The sequence below is a fragment of the Tupaia chinensis genome, unplaced genomic scaffold (assembly GCF_000334495.1).
Source record: "Tupaia chinensis unplaced genomic scaffold, TupChi_1.0 Scaffold000423_1, whole genome shotgun sequence".
Lineage (NCBI taxonomy): Eukaryota > Metazoa > Chordata > Mammalia > Scandentia > Tupaiidae > Tupaia > Tupaia belangeri.
Window position 1 is genome coordinate 230,716 of NW_006159928.1, and position 10,346 is coordinate 241,061.

Sequence of the window (10,346 nt, forward strand, 5' to 3'; positions counted from 1 at the left end):
GCGAGCACACATGCCCTATGGCAAAAAAAACCCTTAAAAACAAAAAGACTTTAAATAAATTTCACTGTTAATAAAATCCCAAGCCTTATAAAAAGGAAGCCAAGGTTGCTGAAACCTTAAGGCTCCAGAACCTGAGATTAAAAGAAGTTACACTAACAAGGAATTACAGAATGAATCTTAGATATGGTCATAAAAATAATTGAATTAACTCAATAGAAGGAATTCTCAAACAGACCCATATAAATTGTAGTCTTTATCCAACATCAGACTTAACTAATAATTGGGGTATGCTCCATGGCTTTGTGATTAAGGGAACTAGACCCTACATGGGTAACTGTCCTAGAGTCCCAGACCCTGCAGCTTGAAAAACATGTCTGGTGCATATGCACGTGTGCCTAAAATCCTGACAGGAATTAGAAATTCAAATAGAAGGGATTGTAGCATGAGCATGTTCCACTGAGGATCATTTCCCTCTTTTCTCTGTCTGTCTCTGGCAAGTGTATGCATGCTCTAGCAAATTAAAAGAAAAAAAAAAGATTCAAAGACAAATTTAAATGAAATAAAAGGCAAACACCAGATACAGGCAATGTTCATAAATTTCAGGACTGCCTACAGTACAAAAAATAGACAAATATTGTATCGAAATTCTTAAATAGGGAACCACTCGTACAAGGAGACCTGGTGAAAGTAATTTATTCCCCCTTGAGATTCCCATTAGATTAATCTTTTATTACCCATTTCCTTCTCAACAACAGAATAAAGATTCTCCTAGAGAGCAGCACTAGGAGCACCCAGAATGGTGACTGAGGAATGATATTTCTTTCACTTGTTAAGGAATCCTTGCTCTTTGTGTCATACAAGTTATGAAGTGAACTGAATTGTGTATCAGCAACCACTCTATGTTGTTTCCCTTTTCCAAATGGCAACTTAAGAAAAAATGTATTACTGAGTATTTTAGGTTTCATTAGACATACTATCTAGCATTAGTTCTCTGACCAAGAAAAGTCAAAGGTGGTTGTGACTGAAAGGACTATGCACTGAACAAATATTTTAGACTTGGAATTATGCTGAATAACTGCACACAACTTTGTATCATTGGGAAAGGGAAGGAAGGTGTGTTTTCTGTGGGACATGATAAAAGTTTATTATGTAGACACACATAATTTTGAAAGTATATGAAAAGATGGGATAACTAAATAAATGGATTTTTTCCCAGCATCAGTTCATACTATGTATAGTATTGTTATTTGGAGATTTATTCAGGGATGGTCAATAAATAAGCTCGTGATTTATATTGATGGAAATAAGTATAGTCCATTCCTTTGGTTACAGATATTTATAGCTAAGTTCAGAAAGTCATATGTAATACAGTCAGAATTAGTAAGATGTTGGAACTTCCCAGAAATTCTCTTGCTTGTTTCCCACTGGATTTGATTGAAAGATGATCTAAGTCTGAAGTTAGAACAGCCATGTTCAAAGACAGAGTGCATAGAATCTGACAGTAGAACAGGGAGCATGATGGGTGAAAAGAAAGATATGCGTCCAAGTAAAATTGCTTGGTTCCCAGTCAATTTGCAGTAGAAGCCACAAATTGGATCTTTTAGATAGGAAGGCAATTTCTGACTATTTATTCTTAAACTCTTTTGAATTGAGTTTCCTGCCATATGAAATTGACTAAATCCTACTGACACATAACTTTTAAAAATCTAAATACATTTTCAACATTTTGTAATCTGAGAAAAATTCAAGCAACATGTTATTATGAGAACTGTTTGACATTAATCAAAGACAGATTGAAACTGATAAGATTGCACAACAGGAGGGAATATCAAAAGTTTTTCCTTGCATTTTCTAGATTTTATATCATCTCCAAAATATACAAAATAAAATAAATAAATCTGATTAATATGTTTTAAATGGTACAGCATAACCCTTTACTGACCAATTTCCTACCTCTTCTCACCTATTTCATTCCAGCACAACCAGCCTCCTTGCTGAGCTCCCACCTCAGGGCCTTTGCACTTCCCATCCTCTGTGCCTCGAAAACTGTCTCTAACCTATTAAATCGGTTCCTAAACTTATTTAAATTTCATCTTAAACAAAATTGCATACCACATGCAATTTAAAAATTTAAAGAGAACATAAGGGCAAAAAGCTGTGAAGAGTGTGACAATTGACTCTAGGCCAGAACATAATAGAAGGGTAACAAGTTCTTTAAAATGAATTATTAAAAACTTAAAAAGGAAAGTAATTAATTATCAGGGAGGTCATGTCTTCAAGTTCATTATTGAGAGCACTGCCTTTCTAGAACTGATGTACCTTATCTGCACATAGGAGGGCAATTGTGGAGGGTTGTGGAGATTTTAGGGAGTGGAGTAAAAGGATGATATCCTAAAAATTTTAATTAATTCTCTACTCTCTTTGGAGTTCTCTTTTTTCTTTTGTTGTTGCTGGTAGTTTTCTTTGGTTTCTTCTATTTACTTATCTTTCTTCTAGGATGGCTTATACATGGGATTATGTCTATAAACAGTTCTAAGCACCTGACAAAGTATTGCATAGCCAAATATGTGGAGGCATAGGCTTAGAACACAAGGTCAATGAAGTAAACAGTATTTTACTCTTTAAGAAATAGCTGAAATGGGGACCAGCGGTTAGCACAATGGCTATGTCACTGGATTCTCATGTAGTTGACTGTGGTTCGTGTCCTGGATCCGGTGGCTTAAAACTCACACCGGGCGCATGTGTGTGTGTGCCCAAGATCCTGAGAGGAGAATGGAGAGAAGGGATTGCGGCGTAGCCATCCCCCCCCAGGGGATGATTTCTCGCTTTCTGTCTCTCTGTCTCTCTCTGTCTCTCTCTGTCTGTCTGGCGACCACACGCACCCTATAACAAAAACCTCTCAAAAAAAAAGTAAAAGAAAAAGAAATAGCTGAAATGATGAGGCATGGGAGTGTAACTCTGAGTTTTCATGAAGAGACCAGTGTGAAAGGAGCAGGAAATCTTTACCCATGTCTGTGTGCAGAAAAAGGCAAAGAAAGACTTGAAACTCACACATGGTTTATGACTCTGTCATTGGATAGGCAGTAGGGGTGGTCCTTAAAGCCTTGAATCACCAAGACACTCCTTGAAAATAGATTTCTGTAGTTGCTGTAGCTCCTGGCAACTATAGATTGCACCAAGAATTTTTAGAAACCAAGATAACTTTGAAATGACTCAGCAAGAGGAAATCCAGATATCTTTGTGGTGGCTTGGCAAGTTTCCCAAATTAAATGCTTGGTGAAATAAAGAAGGTGAATCAGACAAGCCACAGTTCTTGAATGGGAGGACATTAGTCACTTATCTGTAGAGACTATGAAGTTTTTCATTCTTAGATCTGGTACTTCTGATTACAGTGCTGTTGCTAGCACTAAGACTATGGAACTCCATATTTCCCAAATTCTTATAGTAAACCTCTTCATTGAGGGCATATTATGTTGCTCATCTGTGTTTGTGCATGCATACTTACAGGTACCTTAAATAGCCTGACTGATAATAGTATTGAATATCTAATTGGTGTTAAACAATTTTTAATGGGCCATGAGTCTTTAAATGTATATATTTCAGAAACTGAGGTAATCAGATAGAATTTAAATAATTCTAAGTTTTTCTCATCTATAATACCCATATTTACTATTCAGAAAGTTTTTTGCCAAATTTATTTTAATTAAAATATTTAGGTAACAGTAATTATAATTTATAGACATACACTATTCTTGGAGCTCTAAGTACCTTTCACATTTAATTCTCATACATAAAAAGACAGAACTGCTATTTTCAAATGACAAAATTGATGCTTAGAGAGATAAGTAAGATATCCAAGGGCACACTAATGGTAAATTAAATATTTGAACACATTTTTATTTGTTTATGAAATTTGTTTATTCTATTAGGTTGTTTCTCTCCTAATGCCAGTTTATTGGTGAAGACTCATTGTTTTTTTCAACAAATATTTCTTCACATAATAATAACAACTATCATAAATGGACCACTGACTGTATGTTAAGTACTCTATTAAGCTAAATTCCATGCCATATTTATTTTATAGTGTAGAAAGACATGTAAATAAATATTTGCAGTAATTATCTGAAAGCATATGTTTATTTTAACAGTTGAATGTGAGAGGCTCATTCTATGGAGACATGAGGGAACTCATTTCGATCAAGAAAAAGCAGATGAAAGGAATACACCTCAAAGTCACTCTTACACGTGCCTATTGAGTAGAATGACAGGTCTAATGGCATAGATTATGTACATTATTTCCCTTTCTCTCTTCAAGCATCTAATGTGATTTAAGTGACTTCAGCATGATTAAAATGGAATGCCAAAGGGCAAGCATATAAAAAAAAGTGTTTATTTATCCTTTTGCACTTAAAAAAATCACTTTTTAGTGCAATCCCCTAGGGAACAGCCCTTTGAACATAATTTTTTAATCCTCAGAATATCATTATTATGTTAGTAGGCATTAATTCCATTTTATTGAGGAAGGGATAAGATTTAGAGGGCTTGTGCAAATGTGCTTCTATACAGTGAACTGTCTTTATAAAAGGAGCAGGGTAGAGATAAGTAAATATATTTATGACTCGTTTGAGAGTCTCCTCTACTTAGTTCTGAGTTGCCACGGTATAGTGACCATAGCAGGCTGAATCACAACACTCCCAATCATATCTTAATTCCTGGAATCTATGAATACATTACCTTACATAGCAGAAGGGCCTTTACAGATATTCTTAGTTGAGGATCTTGAGGTCCTAATAATTTGGGTGAACTCAGTTAATCAAAAGGGTCCTTATAAAGGTGAAGACAGGAATGTTAGAAGCAGAAAAGAGATTAACAATGAAAGAGGTTGTTTAATGTCATTTTTCAAAAGAATTATTTATTTACTTGTATTTATTATTAGTATTAATATTATTATTAATTTGATCAGAGATAGAAAGGGAAAATGAGAAAGCAAATTGCTAGGTCTGGGACTCAAACCATGGTTGGCTATATGGGAGACCAGCACCCTAACTATCATTTCACCTGCTGGCCCCTGTAACGTACTTTGAAGGTGAAGGAAGGGGCTATGAGTCAAAGAATGGGGTCAGACTTTATAACTGGAAAAAGCAGTAAGACAGATTTCATAGTCATCCAGAAGCAATGTAGTGCTATAAAGAATTCAGATTGATTTCAGATTTCTAAACTCCAGACCTATTAAAAAAATTGTTTTTGTTAAAACACTAAGTTTATTATAGCAGCACTCAAAAACTTACAATGATTGTATCCTGTTCTCCCTGGCAGTGGATAAAACTGATGTTCAAAATCTAGATCTGTTTCTTTCCAAGAGTCCATTCTTTGTCCAACATGTAGCTTTATTTTTTCCTGTTTATATTATGTTTCTTTTGTTCAGTGCTGTGTGAATGGACAAATCCAAATGTTCAGTCCTCTTCACAAATCTGTCAGCAAACATACTCACTTGTGTTAAATGTCAAGTGATATAATTAAAATATTTTTCAATAATCTTACGTACTCAATAAGACGATAGAATTCCAATCTTACAAGACATCATCAAGGGTATTAGTGTAAGACCATGACAAATTTACCCTTTGAGAATGAAATTTTAAAAGCTCCACATAATAGTGAATGAAACTAGCCATCAGTGGATGTAAACAAGATTTAATGATAGCTTGCTAAAGGTTATGTTGCTATTGGATATCGGTGTCTTCAGAAAAAAAAGAAAAATGAAGAACGTTTTTAAAAACTTTGATCTTGATATAGTGCTTAAATCTGCAGGAAGGTATGATACTAAGCTTAATTGAATAGGAGCCAGTGCCAATTTGTTCAACTAAGTACTTTCAGATTTTAGTCATTTGAGTCACGTAGAAGACACTTAACAAATATTATGAGTGATTAAATTAAATTATTCTATGAGATATTAAAAAGCACTTTAATGGGACCAGAAGATGGCATAGTGGTTAAGTCACTGGACTCCCATATGGTTGACTGTGGTTCAAGTCTCAGACCTGGAGGCTTGAAATTCACACTGGGCTCATGTGCATGTGTGCCCAAAATCCAAAGCGGAGGATAGAGGAGAAGGGATTGTGGTGTAGCCATATTTCCTCACTTCTATCTCTTTGTCTCTCTCTGTCTCTCTGGCAAGCACATGCACCTTATAGCTAAAACTCTCTTTTAAAAAAGTACTTTAAAATACAAATAATTAAAGCTATGGAGATAGGAGCAATACATCTTGAACCTCCCAAACTCAATGCATTTATAGTGCCGCCTAAGCCAAACAACTTTGGAGGACCTCAGAAGCCTCAGAAATCCCACAGTAAAGTTGGAACTTCCTTCATTCAGACCCAGCAGCTGCAGCAGCCAGACCTGATACCTTCTGGGAGCATGTGGACTGTCTGGACATTGACTTACCACTCATCCTGGCCTGGAACTGTGACATCATCTGTAACATTGGCCCAGCTTCTGGATAGATGGAGATATTGTAGGAGATGATGAAATCTGGAATGAATGATGCCGAGACCATGAAGAATGTATACATAGCAATGGAAAACTTTGCTTCTGGATTCATTCTTTAGCAGCCACTTGCTATGGTTCCGTACAGTAAAGAACTTGAGGTTCCAACTGGGATCATCAAGGGCTGTGACACTGTGGAGGTAGAGCTGAAAAAAGGAACCACTCTCAAGATCACTCTGGATAATGCTTGCATGGAAAAGTGTAATGAGAATACCGTATAGCTGGATGCTAAGAACATTGTTTTAAGTGTTGGAAGAGGGCACAAAGATTTATGTAGATGATGGACTTATTCTCTCTCAGTGAAGGAGAAAGGTATAGACTTCCTGGTGATGGAATTGGAAAATGTTTTTTCCTTGGACAGCAATAAGGGTGTGAGCTTTCCTGAGGCTGCTGTGAACTGCCTGCCAGATCGGAAAAGGCCATCCAGAATGATCTGAAGTTTCGAGTAGAAGAGGATGTATGGTATTTGTGACATTCATGCAAAATGCATCTGATGTCCATTAAGCTAGGAAAACTCTGGGAGAGAAAGGAAAGGGTACAATACTAATCAGCAAAATGGAAGATCGTAGTGGCTCTTGGTGATCTAGGCATTGAGATTCCTGCAGAGGTCCTCCTGGCTCAGAAGATGATAATAAGACCATGCAACCAAGCTAGGAAGCCCATCATCTGCGCCTTGCAGATGCTGGAGAGCATGGTTGAGAAGCCCCACTCCACCAGATTGAGGGCAGTGAAGTAGCTAATGCAGTTCTGGATGGAGCAACTGTGTCTTGCTGTTTCTAGAAACAACCAAGAGGAACTATTCTGAATCTGTTCACAAGTGACTCCTGATTGCCCATGAGGCAGAGGTCATCATCTACCAGTTGCAATTATTTGAATATCTCCTCTGTCTGTTATCCACTACCACTGACCCCACAGAAAATGCTACGTGGGCACCATTGATGTCGCCTTCACATGCTACAGTGGGGCCATAATCAGCCTCGCTAAGTTATAAAGTCTATCACCAGGTGGCCAGATACTGCCCAATGTTCCCATTGCTGCTATGACACGGGATCATCAGACAGCTATCCAGGTCCACCTGTACCTGTGCCACAGTATCTTTCCTGGGGTGTATGAGACCCTGGTCCAAGAGGCCTAGGCTGAGGACGTGGACTGCTGGGTGAGCTTGGTCATGAATATTGACAAGGCCTGGGATTTCTTCAAGAAGGGAAATGTGGACTTTGAATTGATGGGTGGCATCCTGGTTTAGGCCAAAACCAGGTATGAATAAATGCCTGTGCTGTGATGAGCCCTAGAGTTCCTCCTTCAGGCCCTGTGCTATAGTCCCTTCTGCTAACTCATCTGTTAGGTCACCACTGCTTGTAGAGCTTAATGAAAGATGTAGTGTAGCTATGGTGGACTGGGAAACCAGGAAAGCAGATTAAAGCTTCTGTGAAAAACAGCTGTTTTTAGACCCTGTTTGGATGGAATGGTCCAGAGCCTGGTTGCCCATCATGTGGTCCCACTCAAACAAGGGAGAAAGGAAGAATGCAAGGCTGGAGGTCTTCAGAGCTTGTGCATGAGAACAATGAATCTCTCTACTTTGTATAACTCTGCTCTGTTTCTGTAAAGAATAGATGCTCAGAGAACTCCTAACCTTACTCTAAGGTCAGGAAACATCCAGCAAGAGAAGGGGTGTTAGTACCTGGGGCAGGTTCTATATCTGAATAATTCTACCATGACCCCTACATACTTTTTCATCTCTCTCCTTCCCCCACTCCCACTTTGTATTTTTTTTAAAAAGGTTTGTGCCTTAGAGCGCATGCACTCCCTAAAGAAACAGAGACATTGAGAGAGAAAGTGAGAACTAACCTCCTCAGGAGGATGGCTATGCTACAATCCCTTCATCTCTATTCTCCTCCTAGGATCTTGAGCATGCATGCACACATTCCCAGTGTGATTTTGAAGACACCAGGTCTGAGACTTGAACCACAGTCAGCCATGTGAGAGTACAGAGACGTAACTGCTATGCCATCTGCAACCCTTCCCACTTTATTTTTCAGGATGTTTTCTGTTCATGGATTCCACTCAGCTGCTGCTGCAGAAAAACACTACACCTTCCACCTTCCATTTTCCTTGTTAATGCAATCCCCATTAGGCCTGTTATTGCAGAACCTACCTGTATTAGAATAAACAACAGCTAAAGCAAAATCAAATAAATAAGGGGGACCAGCAGATGGCATAGCGGTTATGTCACTGGACTCCCACATGGCTGATGGTGGTTCAAGTCCTGGTCACAGAGACTTCAAACTCACGCAGGGCGTGTGTGTGTACATGCCCAAGATCCCAGGAGGATAATAGAGGAGAAGGGATTTTGGCTTGACCATCCCCCACAAAGGGATGACTTCTTGCTTTCTGTCTTTCTGTTTCTGTCTCTCCAGCAAGTAAACACCCCCTATAGCAAAAATCTCTCCAAAAGACAAAAAATAAAATAAAATAAATTAAGTGAAAAATTAATAAGACACTTTGACGTAGATGCTAAAACAGACACACTAACTAGTGATGAGAATAAAATACCCAGAATTCTACCCTAACATAGAATAGCACTATCATCTATTGATACTTACTGTGAGTTAAGCACTTATGCTTTAAATGCATTATCTTATTTAATACAATAAGCTAGTGTTATTTTTATCTCTCCCCCTAGGAAAGCTAAGATTTGAAGATTTAAAAGTGGTAACAACTGCGGGAGCCTGAAAGCAACACAGCATAAAACATGACACACTGCAAGGCTAACCCAACCTGGGGAGGTTCCTGCCCCTGTGACCACATGATCTGGGGCTGACTGAGGCTGGAGGTGGATTGTGGCATTAAGACCCTGGTGAGTGTAATTCTCTATTTCTTTCTCTCTCAAAAAAGAAATAAACTTTTCAAAAAAAGTTGTAGAAACTGGCTTTCTGTGATAAATGTACCCACTATACTATATTAAATTTCATAATTTCTAATGTGATAAAGGTCACATTTTAAATTACCTTTGTTTTTGTAAATTTTATTTTAAATAGATGACATTGAGATGACTGCATGAAGCCCCTTGTCACATCATTCAGCAAAATTAATTTCAGGCATAATAAACTGAGCCACTAAGTCAAAAAATATCTTGATGGATTTTACTACCTAAAAATTAAAGTTTGCACTTCAAAAAAATCCAAATAAAAATAAAATATGGAAGAATATTTGAAAAATATGTTGCTGCTGAAAGTTTATTCTCCTAATATTTAAAGCACTTAGAAAAAGAAAGAATAATTACCTAGATTAAAAACAAGAAACAGGGACCAGCAGTTAGCATAATGGCTATGTCACTGGACGTCCATGTAGTTGACCAGGGTTCGAGTCCCAGACCCGGTGACTTAAACTCATGCCAGGTGTGTGAGCCCAAGATCCCGAGAGGAGAATGGAGGAGAAGGGATTGCGATGTGGCCATCTTCCCCTGGGGGTGATTTCTCGCTTTCTGTTTCTCTGTCTCTCTGGCGAGCGCATGTGCTCTATAACAAACAAACAAACAAAAACTCTACAAAAAAAGAAAGAAAGAAAGAAAAAACACAAACAAGAAACAGATAAACTGTCCGAAGATGTAAAACACAAAGCACACAAGTATATAAAATGCTTAAGCACCAGGAATAGTCAACAAGTACAAAATAAAATTATAATGAGGTCCTACAATGAAATAGTCAAGGATTTAAAAATGATAACACCAGAGAGTAGCAGATGGCATAATGGTTATGTTGCTGGATTCCCACATGGCAGACTGCAGTTCGAGTCCCAGACCC

At 37.9% G+C, this 10,346-nt stretch overlaps 1 pseudogene; it reads left to right on the forward strand.

The window, feature by feature from the left end:
* The first annotated feature begins 6,240 nt into the window (after positions 1–6,240).
* Positions 6,241–7,789, forward strand: LOC102499202 (pyruvate kinase PKM-like; annotated as a pseudogene).
* Positions 7,790–10,346: the final 2,557 nt, after the last annotated feature.